General features: G+C 41.9%; 1 pseudogene across 1 annotated transcript in view; it reads left to right on the top strand.

Annotated features, from left to right (window-relative positions):
• The window catches only part of LOC311138384 (arf-GAP with GTPase, ANK repeat and PH domain-containing protein 1-like), a 68,722-nt pseudogene that overhangs the window by 42,972 nt on the left and 12,974 nt on the right, over window positions 1–12,776 (top strand). Inside the window, exons 6-11 of the transcript in view lie at window positions 828–962; window positions 1,162–1,283; window positions 1,536–1,700; window positions 1,976–2,062; window positions 2,305–2,409; window positions 3,676–3,841. The product of the transcript in view is annotated as an arf-GAP with GTPase, ANK repeat and PH domain-containing protein 1-like (transcript). The remainder of the gene's footprint in view (window positions 1–827; window positions 963–1,161; window positions 1,284–1,535; window positions 1,701–1,975; window positions 2,063–2,304; window positions 2,410–3,675; window positions 3,842–12,776) is intronic.

Below are 12,776 nucleotides of genomic sequence, written 5' to 3'. Positions count from 1 at the left end.
TATCCCGAGGGCGCCGGGTGTATGGTGGCAAGGTAAAGTTCCACCTGCAGGAGGAATCCCTGACACCCGGCTGCAGAACCGTCATATGCCCTCGGGAGCGAGAGCCGAATGCCACTGGGTTCCGGTGCTGAGAGAGGAGGACTGGCCGTTGGTGATGGGATGTTGTAAGAGTGCGTGGGCACCTCTCGATTCACCAATCGGCGCAGAGTGTGGGACACCTCGTCCATGGCGGTCCCGAGTTGCCGGATCATGTTGTCCTGGTAGTTGATCCGGTCCTCCAGGGATTCGGGTACCGCCGCTGTTCCTGCTGACTCCATGATGGTGTGTTGTTCTGTCACGTTACCGATGTGGATGTGGTGGAGGAGTCAGGCGCAGGACACTGAGGTAAAGTCCAACAGTATATTTAATAGTCCAAAGAAACTGGAAAACCTCTGACCTCAAAAACACAAAGAGGCGAGGGAGAATTACGCACACGCGTAAACACTAAACACAAAACAAACAGGGAGCAAAGACGTAGCTCCGACACTGTGGCAGTAAAAATAACAACACACAATAATACTAACACAAAACAAGGAACTTATAGGGCACGCAATCAACACACAAATGGCCACAGGTGATACAGACAGACAAAAGCAATCGACTGACGAAACATAGAGCGGTGGCAGCTAGTACTCCGGGGACGGCGCTCGCCGAAGCCTGCCCGAACCAGGAGGAGGAGCAGTCTCGGCCGAAACCGTGACAGATGTAGTGTTGATGTAGTTTCCCAATGGGGTGTAGTGTTGATGTAAGTTGGAATGTAGTGTTGAGGTAGTTCCTCCTTCCTCCAGATAAAATCAATAGCACCAACCCTCGGGTGATAGAGGACGCCAGGGCCAGACAGCTGTGTTCAGACGTGAGGCGCTGTACCTACTACGAGACCTGCGCTACCTACGGCCTCAACGTTAACCGCGTCTTCACCGAGGGTGAGGACACGCGCGCACACACACACACACACACACTGCTCCTTTTCAGTTATTTCAGTACAATGTTGCTGCTTAGCTGGGAATTTGAATGAATCAACCAATTCAATTAATTTCAAATTCATATATAAGCAGCATCTAGAAAGATGACTGTCTGACAAGAGTAATGTTTGTATTTGTCCTCTCTCTCTACCTATCATAGCTGCCCACAAGATCATGGCAGTGAAGAAGCAGGCAGCTCTACTGGCCTCCTGTAAATCCCTGCCCAACTCTCCCAGTCACTCTGGAGGCTCTACCCCAGTGTCAGGAGTCTTTCCTGGACAGGTACAGCAGCAACTCTGGCCTCTAGTCCTCCATACTGGAGATGAGGCACTGGCCCAAATCAATAGGATGTTAATAATGTTGGACTGGTATTGTCCAGATCAGTGCCCAATCAGATACTGTATAAAGATTTTGTTTCCATATTTTTTCAGATATTCAGACATCATTCTCTGTTATCTCTCTCTCTCTCTTTTCAAATGTTTACTGTCTGTCACTCTTTCTGTCTCTCTCTCTGTCTCTCTCTCTCTCTCTCAGGCCAGTAACGGTGGTCAGAGCAGTGACTACTCGTCCTCCCTGCCCTCCACCCCAGTGATCAGTCATAAGGAGATCGGTGGGGCAGCAGGGGGGGAGAGGCTGGGCAGTGCCACCCCAGGGTCTGTCCGCAGCGCCCCCCGGCGACGCACCGGCTCCCGCTTCACGGTAACATACTCTCCAACATGTATACACACGCAGGCGCCCACCCACACACACACTTTCACATTTACTGACTTTAGTTTCCTCATCGACCCATCCATAACCCTCTCAGGGGCCCTGTGCTTTCTTTGAAATGTACTCTTTTTAGCTTTGTTCATGGATTATAGTCCCTCTCCTGTGCCTTTTCCTTCACTCTCTGTCTGTATTTTTCTCTCTCTCTCTCTCTCTCCCTCTGTTTTCTCCTGTTTATTGTTGTCGTTTGTCCTGTGCCCTGTCTGCAGGGCCGAAGGGGCAGTGACTCAGAGAGGAGGAGTACAGACAGTAAGATAGGAGACCTGGGCAGTGGACGCTCCATCCCCATTAAACAGGTGGGTGACAGTATATCCTGTAGGAGCTGTGTAGAGAGGAAATCACAGCAGTCTTTAGGAGCTCACCACAGACAATGAACTCACGTCATGGAGCTAGGAGAGGGATTCAACTTACCTTTGAGAATTTCTAGGCTCCTGCTAGGCTCTTTTGGCATAAGGGTGATGAAAGATAACAAAGAACAGATAAAGAATGTGTGTCTTATCCTTGTCTCCTCTTCTCCATCCCTCTCTCCCTCCACCAGAGTATCCTACTGAAGCGCAGTGGCAACTCCCTCAACAAGGAATGGAAGAAGAAATATGTCACGCTGTCCAACAACGGCATGCTCTCCTATCACTCAAGCGTCAATGTGAGTCAATGCACTGACACACAGTGCTACACTATAGTCTAGCTGTTTGTATGGACATATCCCTAATAACCTCACATATAGCTGATTAGGGACACGCATTTATGATAGAGCTTCCTAGACTGAGAAATTGAGTTTGTCTATTTGACCACATGACCTGACAGGAAAAACTCTGGGCTCTATGACAGGGACTTTGGAGTATGGTTGGATATTGAATCCCACAGTTGGCTACAGTGGTATAGTTTGTGGGTCGTTCCACTAAATGAGTGCCATTGATATTTTAAGTACAAATATTTCATTTAAAAAGCCTTTTATATTAAATTAATTGCCATTTAATATAGACCACATGTCAAATTCAATAAATCAGATTTTTTATATGAATAAAGACAGCATTTTTACATGTCTCTATGTGCACCCTCTGTGACTTCTAGGAAGATGTTAACCCACTTAACCCCAAAATGTCCCCAAGTTTTTACCATCATTGTAAAGCCCTAGTTATTATGTTGCTTTCATAGTCATTTCTGGCGATTATTATTTATTTAATGTGATTAGTGATTCATTTTTAAGGTAAACCCCCCCCCCCCCCCCTCATTTTAAGGTCAACCCTGTTAGGTGAACTGAACTCTCGTTTTAATATGGTCAAACTATTCCTTTATTATAGTATTTTTCAAAATAAACATTGAACAACTTATAGTCAAACCCTAGTGTAAAAACAGGTGAGCTGGTTCTGCTCTTTTTGGCAATTTTCTGGTGTTTTGTGGAGGAAAACTGAGCGGGTCGAGCTTAACACGTCAACCCTGTTACCCATAGATAGACAGGCTAGAAATGTTTTAACAATTTATTTTTTAAAAGCTTGCATTCAATTGCCCGTCCCTGTTGCACACAGCAAGCTTTCATTCCCCTTGTCACAAGGGGATTTATGGCTGATTTAAGATGAAATCGTCAAACGTGTTACGGTCAACCCTGTAACTTTACTTTGCACTTAATAGGCACTTAATATAGTTCATTTTTTAAATGTAACATCTTGAGATGTTTTTATATATTTTTATTAAGTTGAACATGTGCTCTTTATGACAGAATATTAAAATTAGGTGAAAGAAAATGTTTTTTTTTCCCCCCACCAAATTACACTGCTCAGAAGGCAGCCAATTGGTGGAACGACCCTTGTATAACCTGCTGAACACTATTGAATCTCAGAACGGATTGGACCATGCTACAATACCCCTATATATCTTCTGTAATGGTCGACCTTTCCCACTGACCTGACAGGACTACATGCAGAATGCCCATGGGAAGGAAATGGACATGCTGCGGGTGACGGTGAAGGTGCCAGGGAAACGCCCGCCCCGTGCTGGTGCCGTCCCTTCCTGTGGCCCTCCGCCCGGCCTCAACGGCCTGGTCAAAGATGTCCAGGGGCCTGAGGGGGCCAGTGCAGGTAAAAGGGGCCCCAAAAGGACAGCCACTCACTCTCTATCACTCTCTCTCCCCTTTCATTCTCCCTCTCGCTGAACCTAATCTAGAGCATATTCTCTCTGAACCTAATCTAGAGCATATTCTCTCTATCCATCTTGGTGTTTGCAACGCCAGGGTGGTGGGTTCGATTCCCACGGGGGGCCAGTATGAAAAAAAAAAATAATAATAATAATAATGTATGCGCTCACTAACTGTAAGTCGCTCTGGATAAGAGCGTCTGCTAAATGACTAAAATGTAAATGTGTCTCACTGTTTTGCCATCATTCTCCCTGTCAGTGGCGGCTCCTGAAAAAATTCTCAGGGGGGGGCAATTTTTCTGATGATTTAGGTGACCTACACACATTTTAAAAAAGATATGTCCAGCAACAACATGAAGACAGGGGCAGCATATAAGTCAATACCAGAAGCATTTATTGACTGATCTCAAAAGTGTTGGCTTACCAGGGTTGGTGGAGCCCTCAGTTTCATCTTTGCCTCGCAAAGCTAACTCAAACACTCCGCAAAACTTCACACACTGGATTAGCCGGCTGAGGATGTGGCGGTTCTTGCTAATGTCGTAGTAAATATATTTGTTATAGTGAATATGGAATATGATATGTTGAGTAAAATGTTGTGCTAAGATCTATTTAGGTCAGGAGCTGGTTATAAGTTATGTTCCTATCCAATAACAATGGACAAAAGGGTCCTATCTTGTCAGCCTTGTCAGCAGGTGGCCAAGGACAACACCCACGCCATAGGCCTCTCAGTTCTTCCAACTCACGAGTTCTTGCTCTGAGGACACACACACACACACACACACACAAACACACACACACACACATCATCACTGTTAAACACACACACACACACACACACACACACACACACATCATCACTGTTAAACACACACACACACACACACACAAAAATCCCCTCTCTTAGGCTGAACATTTGAAGACAGAGAACCCGACTCAGAGCCAATGCAACAGTGACACTAGCCTGGAGGGGACCTCGCCCAACTCATCAGGACCAATCAGAAGATCAGAACTACTAGATTCAACCTACTTCATTTATTGCATAAAATGTCTGCACACAATGTTTCGGGGCTCTCTTCAGATAATAATAATAATAATAATAATAATAATAATAATAATAATAATAATAATATGCCATTTAGCAGACGCTTTTATCCAAAGCGACTTACAGTCATGCGTGCATACATTTTTGTGTATGGGTGGTCCCGGGGATCGAACCCACTACCTTGGCGTTACAAGCGCAGTGCTCTACCAGCTGAGCTACAGAAAGTGGATACTCATGGATGCGCATCGCAATTGTAAAATGTCAACACAATTGGAGACACCACGTCATTTTTGGAGACATGTTATTGACAGTAAAATATTGTAGATGCGACTGCTAACTAAATAAAACATTTTAGCTGGCTAGCTAATCATCTTAGCTAAATGTGGGGCAAACAATTCAGTTATTTACCGTTAATTTGAGGGATTGGGGTGAAAGAAATCGAGTTACATAGTGATACTTTACGATATACTGTATTGACAATATCGCAATATTTTAGCGCTAGTTGGCTGTACCTGCACCAAAACACCATTATTGTTCCTTCATAGCTTGTTCTCAATCTTTTCACATTGGGAGCCAATTTGTTTTCAGCACTTTTATTTCCATGACTGATCAAAACTCGTTCTCATGGCTTTCTGATCCCTCTGCAACAGACATATGGTGCGCAATAAAATCACAGTATCGAATCGCAATACGTATAGAATCATGAGACTCGCAATGCATATATCTTATCGTGAGGTTCCTGGCAATTCCCAGCCCAAGTTCATTTGCCACAACAAATCTCTTCGCTAGCAAACGCGATGTCTTCTCCAAAACGGCAATGTGTCTCCAGCAATGTTTACTTTTTTGACGTTCTATGGCATCTCCACTTTCCAAGCATATATGACCACATGTAATATTTTGGTAAGTGATGCAAATAGTGAACTATGTAGGGCCAGGATGTAAAATATATGTAGCTGCAGCAATTTCTCTTATCTGATATGGTAAGTAATGGGGCTTAATGTATAGCTCCCTAAGAGTTTGACGAACGGGTCCGTGCACGCGATTCCAGATATCTTTACCTCTGAATAAACTGCCTTTATTATACCATATCCACCCTGTCCAAAGTCTCTACTTGGTCTCAGTTCTCCAGTAAACTTGTGATTATCAACACTAACCTCATCGTTGTGGCGGCGGACAGCTAGCCTGTATCCCTCATCCAGTTGAGTGGCAATGTCTTTTTTCGTTCGTACCAATTTTTGGAAAATCCTCGGGTGTAGGACTTTCCGCCTTTAGTAGAAACCTGTTGAATTATTAAATTTGGTCTGGGAGGTCCTAATTGTTTCGTTGCCAATTTATCTTCATTTGTTCGCCGACAAAAAGGAACTTCTTTCAAAGACACAATCGAGTTGCACTGAACGCTATAGCCATCTTGATAGTAGTACGTGAATTGATTGATGAGGCTACCCGCTCTTTTCTTAGTTACGTTCATGGTTACGTTACGTATGACGAAAGCGCGTAAGTGCAAGCCCTCAGACACCCATAGAGATTGTATTGAAAGCTCTGAAATTTGAAAAAAATAGATTTTACATGGGAGTCTATGACAGACTTCTGGGCGATTTTCAACCTGACTGAAATCGCCCCAAAAGGGGGGGGGAGCCATTTGAAGCACGACTTTAGCCTGATTGGACATTTAGTGGCAGTGTGGCACTGTGGCAGATCAGACGTCTAGATTACAACACTGATAACTACTGTTGCCGTGATATAATTGATTAGAAAAAAAATCCCTTCCTTTTCCCGTTTGGCAGTGCGTCGCCCATATCGCCCTATTGAACACACCGCCCCTGCTCCCTGTAACTTACTCTTCTTCAGACCTTTCTTTCATCCATCTCTCTCACCAAATTTGGGATGTAAAAAAACATTGCACTTATGTAATAGAACAGAAATAAGCACTTGACAACTTTTTTCCTTCTTTTTTTTAAAGGGGTAGATCAGCTTTAATATTGCAGATAGATTGTAACTTCCATCAATTTAATTGACTGCATCACTTCCAATCCCCCATATGTTTTCTTTTCTCGCATATATATATATATATATATATATATATATATATATATATATATATATACAGTGGGGAGAACAAGTATTTGATACACTGCCAATTTTGCAGGTTTTCATACTTACAAAGCATGTAGAGGTCTGTAATTTTTATCATAGGTACACTTCAACTGTGAGAGACGGAATCTAAAACAAAAATCCAGAAAATCACATTGTATGGTTTTTAAGTAATTAATTTGCATTTTATTGCATGACATAAGTATTTGATACATCAGAAAAGCAGAACTTAATATTTGGTACAGAAACCTTTGTTTGCAATTACAGAGATCATACGTTTCCTGCACACACTGCAGCAGGGATTTTGGCCCACTCCTCCATACAGACCTTCTCCAGATCCTTCAGGTTTCGGGGCTGTCGCTGGGCAATACAGACTTTCAGCTCCCTCCAAAGATTTTCTATTGGGTTCAGTTCTGGAGACTGGCTAGGCCACTCCAGGACCTTGAGATGCTTCTTACGGAGCCACTCCTTAGTTGCCCTGGCTGTGTGTTTCGGGTCGTTGTCTTGCTGGAAGACCCAGCCACGATCCATCTTCAATGCTCTTACTGAGGGAAGGAGGTTGTTGGCTAAGATCTCGCAATACATGGCCCCATCCATCCTCCCCTCAATACGGTGCAGTCGTCCTGTCCCCTTTGCAGAAAAGCATCCCCAAAGAATGATGTTTCCACCTCCAAGCTTCACGTTGGTATGGTGTTCTTGGGGTTGTATTCATCCTTCTTCTTCCTCCAAACACGGCGAGTGGAGTTTAGACCAAAAAGCTCTATTTTTGTCTCATCAGACCACATGATCTTCTCCCATTCCTCCTCTGGATCATCCAGATGGTCATTGGCAAACTTCAGATGGGCCTGGACATGCGCTGGCTTGAGCAGGGGGACCTTGCGTGCGCTGCAGGATTTTAATCCATGACGGCGTAGTGTGTTACTAATGGTTTTCTTTGAGACTGTGGTCCCAGCTCTCTTCAGGTCATTGACCAGGTCCTGCCGTGTAGTTCTGGGCTGATCCCTCACCTTCCTCATGATCATTGATGCCCCACGAGGTGAGATCTTGCATGGAGCCCCAGACCGAGGGTGATTGACCGACATCTTGAGCTTGCCTATTGTCCTGTAGCCCATCCCAGCCTTGTGCAGGTCTACAATTTTATCCCTGATGTCCTTACACAGCTCTCTGGTCTTGGCCATTGTGGAGAGGTTGGAGTCTGTTTGATTGAGTGTGTGGACAGGTGTCTTTTATACAGGTAACGAGTTCAAACAGGTGCAGTTAATACAGGTAATGAATGGAGAACAGGAGGGCTTCTTAAAGAAAAACTAACAGGTCTGTGAGAGCCAGAATTCTTACTGGTTGGTAGGTGATCAAATACTTATGTCATGCAATAAAATGCAAGTTAATTACTTAAAAATCATACGTGTGATTTTCTGGATTTTTGTTTTAGATTCCGTCTCTCACAGTTGAAGTGTACCTATGATAAAAATTACAGACCTCTACATGCTTTGTAAGTAGGAAAACCTGCAAAATCGGCAGTGTATCAAATACTTGTTCTCCCCACTGTATATATACAGTGGAAGTCAGAAGTTTAATCTCGTTTTTCAACCACTCCACAAATTTCTTGTTAACAAACTATAGTTTTGGCAAGTCGGTTAGGACATCTACTTTGTGCATGACACAAGTAATTTTTCCAACAATTGTTTACAGACAGATTATTTCACTTTTTATGTGGATATATTGAAGCAACATCTCAAGACATCAGTCAGGAAATTAAACCTTAGTCGCAAATGGGTCTTCCAAATGGACAATGACCCCAAGTATACTTCCAAAGTTGTGGCAAAATGGCTTACGAACAAAAAAGTCAAGGTATTGGAGTGGCCATCACAAAGCCCTGACCTCAATCCTATAGAAAATTTGTGGGCAGAACTGAAAAAGCGTGTGCGAGCAAGGAGGCCTACAAACCTGACTCAGTTACACCAGCTCTGTCAGGAGGAATGGGCCAAAATTCACCCAACTTATTGTGGGAAGCTTGTGGAAGGCTACCCGAAACATTTAACCCAAGTTAAACAATTTAAAGGCAATGCTACCAAATACTATTTGAGTGTATGTAAACTTCTGTCCCACTGGGAATGTGATGAAAGAAATAAAAGCTGAAATAAATAATTCTCTCTACTATTATTCTGACATTTCACATTCTTAAAATAAAGTGGTGATCCTAACTGACCTAAAACAGCGAATTTTTATTAGGATTAAATGTCAGGAATTGTGAAAAACTGAGTTTACATGTATTTGGCTAAGGTGTATGTAAACTTCTGACTTCAACTGTATATATACATATATACATATACAAACATACACATACATATACAAATTCATACATATAAATACATATACATACATATACAGTGGGGAGAACAAGTATTTGATACACTGCCGATTTTGCAGGTTTTCCTACTTACAAAGCATGTAGAGGTCTGTAATTTTTATCATAGGTACACTTCAACTGTGAGAGACGGAATCAATCATGGCCAAGACCAGAGAGCTGTGTAAGGACATCAGGGATACAATTGTAGACCTGCACAAGGCTGGGATGGGCTACAGGACAATAGGCAAGCAGCTTGGTGAGAAGGCAACAACTGTTGGCGCAATTATTATAAAATGGAAGAAGATCAAGATGACGGTCAATCACCCTCTGTCTGGGGCTTCATGCAATATCTTACCTCGTGGGGCATCAATGATCATGAGGAAGGTGAGGGATCAGCCCAGAACTACACGGCAGGACCTGGTCAATGACCTGAAGAGAGCTGGGACCACAGTCTCAAAGAAAACCATTAGTAACACACTACGCCGTCATGGATTAAAATCCTGCAGCGCACGCAAGGTCCCCCTGCTCAAGCCAGCGCATGTCCAGGCCCGTCTGAAGTTTGCCAATGACCATCTGGATGATCCAGAGGAGCAATGGGAGAAGGTCATGTGGTCTGATGAGACAAAAATAGAGCTTTTTGGTCTAAAAACCACTCGCCGTGTTTGGAGGAAGAAGAAGGATGAGTACAACCCCAAGAACACCATCCCAACCGTGAAGCATGGAGGTGGAAACATCATTCTTTGGGGATGCTTTTCTGCAAAGGGGACAGGACGACTGCACCGTATTGAGGGGAGGATGGATGGGGCCATGTATTGCGAGATCTTAGCCAACAACCGCCTTCCTTCAGTAAGAGCATTGAAGATGGGTCGTGGCTGGGTCTTCCAGCATGACAACGACCCGAAACACACAGCCAGGGCAACTAAGGAGTGGCTCCGTAAGAAGCATCTCAAGGTCCTGGAGTGGCCTAGCCAGTCTCCAGACCTGAACCCAATAGAACATCTTTGGAGGGAGCTGAAAGTCCGTATTGCCCAGCGACAGCCCCGAAACCTGAAGGATCTAGAGAAGGTCTGTATGGAGGAGTGGGCCAAAATCCCTGCTGCAGTGTGTGCAAACCTGGTCAAGACCTACAGGAAACGTATGATCTCTGTAATTGCAAACAAAGGTTTCTGTACCAAATATTAAGTTCTGCTTTTCTGATGTATCAAATACTTATGTCATGCAATAAAATGCAAATTAATTACTTAAAATCATACAATGTGATTTTCTGGATTTTTGTTTTATATTCCGTCTCTCACGGTTGAAGTGTACCTATGATAAAAATTACAGACCTCTACATGCTTTGTAAGTAGGAAAACCTGCAAAATCGGCAGTGTATCAAATACTTGTTCTCCCCACTGTATATACATATCCTTAAAAAAAAAATATTTCCCTTTATTACTTTCCAACCCCACCACCCCTTCCCTAATTGGAGTAAACTAGTAAACAACAACGCTTAGGCCCCTACTTCCAGCTTATACATACTATATACATTTTATGGACATAGTCAATTTTACAATAATTCTATTTTGTTTGTTTTTACTCCTGAACTTACTCTACACTCAACCTCTCCATGTCCATCCGGTTTGCTTCTATATGCCATATCTTTCCAACTGTGCTCTTTCACAAAAGCTCTCAACCTATAACCTATATACTTATTATGGACACAGTATGTTTTACATTAGCTTTCTTGTTGTTATTAGTTGTTGTTAGTTGTCATTAGTCCCATCCTTCAGCTCCATTCAACACCTCCCATCTATCTCTTAACACCATCCATATTGGATTTCTATTTGCCATATATTTTTCAACTGCACTGTGATGTTTCAAAAAAGTTCTGAACCCTTCTATTCTCATTGTTTCTACAGATTGTAAATTGAAAATAAACATTTTTGCTAAAAGTATTATTATATTATTGATCGATTTGACTATGACTTTTCAGATCACCCAGTAGTTCTATCTGCAGGGTTAGCTCCAGGTAAATATTGCAATCCTTCAGCCATCGACAGTACCAAAACAAATGATCTAATGATTTTGTCTCTTCGCAGCAAATTCTGCAGAGCTGGGAAGATTGTATCCCCCATATAAATAACATTCTATTGGTAGTAAGAATTTTTTATAATAATTTTAATTGAACAATTCTAGGTTTTTAATCCGCTGTCGTTTTGCTTATCAGTTCATAAACACTATGTCATGGAATCGGTACGTCAAAAGTTTCTTCCCAACTATTTTACAATCTATATGGGACGGCTGTCAATCCTTTGATCCTTAAATGAAACTGGTACACTTTCCTCTTCTATATTTGCGGTAATGCTGCAATTATTTGGTTGTAATTTTGGGTAGAGCAGACATTTCCATATGTTTTTGTTAGCTGCATGTGCGACATAACTCCACCAGTCCTATCTATGTTATCATTTACGAAGATTATACCTTTAAAAATATTTTTTCAAAAAATAATGTTTTCTATTATCAATTAGCATATTTGAGTTTAACCACAATATTTGTTGCATTATTTGTTCTGTCGTTTGTGGAGGATTAAATTGAAACTTGCAACCAACTTTCTATGGCTTGTTTTAGAAATAGTGACATTTGGGAGATTATTTCCTTTTCAAATAACTGAAAGTGAGAGGTTGTAATCTGAATAAAGGGCCATTCTTGAACATGGGATGAGACAATCTTACTAATTTGCTAGAGAACCAGTTCGGGTTTAAGTATAACTTTTGTATGACTGAAGCTTTTAGTGATAGGTCTAATGCTTTAATATTTAATAATTCCTGTCCTCCGAATTCATATACATTATATAAATAGGCCCGTTTAATTTTGTCTAGCTTGCCGTTCCAAATAAAATTGAATATTTTTTTCTCATAATTTTAAAAACTGTTCTCTAGGCGTAGACAAGACCATAAGCAAATAGGTAAACTGGGATAATACTAAAGAGTTAATCAGGGTGATTTTTCCACAAATAGACAGGTATTTACCTTTCCATGGTAGCAAGATCTTATCTATTTTTGCTAACTTTCTATTAAAATGTATTGGAGTGAGATCATTTATTTCATTTGGGATATGTATTCTGAGTATATCCACATCACCATCAGACCATTTTATTGGTAAACTACATGGTAATGTAAAAATTGTATTTTTTAGTGATCCAATACGTAATATAGTACATTTATCATAATTTGGTTGTAATCCAGAGAGGTTAGAAAATGTATCTAGATCCTCTATGAGGCTGTGGAGGGATTTAAGTTGCGGATTTAAAAGAAAACATTAATCATCAGCGTACAATGACACCTTTGTTTTTAAGCCCTGGATTTCTAATCCCTTGATATTATTGTTGCATCTGATTTTAATAGCTAACATTTCGATA

This window comes from Coregonus lavaretus (assembly GCF_964263955.1).
Source record: "Coregonus lavaretus genome assembly, chromosome: 12".
Taxonomy (NCBI): Eukaryota; Metazoa; Chordata; class Actinopteri; order Salmoniformes; family Salmonidae; genus Coregonus; species Coregonus lavaretus.
The sequence above is the reverse complement of the archived record's forward strand: the minus strand, read 5'-3'. Positions and strand labels throughout refer to the sequence as shown.